The 1,517-nt window shown below is 31.6% G+C and overlaps 1 long non-coding RNA gene across 1 annotated transcript; it reads left to right on the top strand.

The window, feature by feature from the left end:
* Positions 451–1,201, top strand: LOC108663452. The gene is made up of 2 exons (XR_001929472.1): positions 451–628; positions 848–1,201. It is a non-coding gene; the product is annotated as an uncharacterized LOC108663452 (long non-coding RNA).

Here is a 1,517-nt window from a genome sequence, read left to right as displayed (position 1 = left end):
AAAAATTGTGGAAGAAAGGAATTAATAAATTGAATGATAAAAAAAAAAAAAATTGCAGTCCAAAGAGGCTAGCTGGATAGCTGTTCAAGTCAACTCAAACAAGTATAAATTAAACACAGCCAAATCAAAAGAGATCATCAACCAAAGATCTCGTATGCTTTTCTATTAGAAGTATACAAAATGATAAGGTTAGGTTGCTACAATTATGATTCAATAAGAATGTAATTAAGCTCTAATATATGACACCGATTAAGAGGAGCTCTTTCAACGTTTATTTTCATGTTACAAGTTGCACACTTTCTATCATTTGAGAGTTTTAGTTAAATGTTATAAAAAAAATTAAAATAAAAAAAAACACTAATTCATCATGTCGCATTGAATTTCGTCATTTAACAGAATAATGTAATTATTAAAAAAAATGATCATGCTTGGAACGTTGACCGTTGAAAGCACTTGAACAGTGCTATAAAAATGGGATTGGAGGGGAGATGCGTTTACACGACAAAGTACAACAAACAAAAGCTGTTGCCCAAAATGAAAGCGTTTCTTATAGTTTGCATTCTCTTGCTGGTTTCCACTCTTCTTATTTCCACTACTCCCACCTCAGCTCGAGCACTGGTTGCCCATAGTAAGATCAACTAATTAGATGTTTTATGCAAAATTCTTCATCCTTTTATTTTTTAATTATATTAGTTCCATCGTTTTCTAAAGCAATATATAAATCCCACTTTATGCATATATATTTTGTTTGTTTTTGTGTTGATGCAAAAGGATAAGAATTTGATTAGCTTAAATATTTTGAGTTGCTTTTAGTAGCTTAGCTTCCGTTGTGCTGATAAATGTGCAGAGAAAAATAGCTACCCAAGGCCAAAGCCAGGACCAAGTCCAACGGAGCCAAGGCCATCGCCAAGTCCCAAGTGTAAAAAGCATAAAAAGGGTAAATGCAAAGGACGGCGTTGATCAGATCCAACCGAGAAAACTGATTATGGCCGATGATTGCTATCCTCTTAATCATCTTCAGCCTAGCTGCCTTTCTATAGTGTGTGAACTGTATTGGGAAATAAATTGTGATAATTGGTAAATTGTGAGTTTGCATATCTCCATTTCAAACCTATAATAATTAAATAATGATGGAGAACTTTCTTATGCTCTTGTACAAGACTGAACATCATCATTCTCTAACATCTTAGTTTACATCACAATTCCAAATACAAAGCATCAGTAGTTCAACTCATTGCTGCTTGAACGGTCTCCCTTTTACACTAGAAGTTGGGGTTTTGGGGGGAGGATAACGGTTACCTCTTTACGAATTGGAAAGTACAAAATCGGCTATCCGATATTATTTGATTTATTTAAATAAGATTAAGGTATTTTTTTTAAACGGTTCAGATAATTTGTGATTAATAATTTTAATATATCCAATATTTGAAGTCAATTATAAATAATAATTTTTAAGTATTTATATTAATTTTTATATTTTTAGTGTATGTTTTATTTATAATTGAGAAATAATTTCT

Source organism: Theobroma cacao, chromosome 9 (genome assembly GCF_000208745.1).
Source record: "Theobroma cacao cultivar B97-61/B2 chromosome 9, Criollo_cocoa_genome_V2, whole genome shotgun sequence".
Classification (NCBI taxonomy): domain Eukaryota; kingdom Viridiplantae; phylum Streptophyta; class Magnoliopsida; order Malvales; family Malvaceae; genus Theobroma; species Theobroma cacao.
Note: the sequence above shows the minus strand (reverse complement) of the source record. Positions and strands in the feature narration are given on the sequence as shown.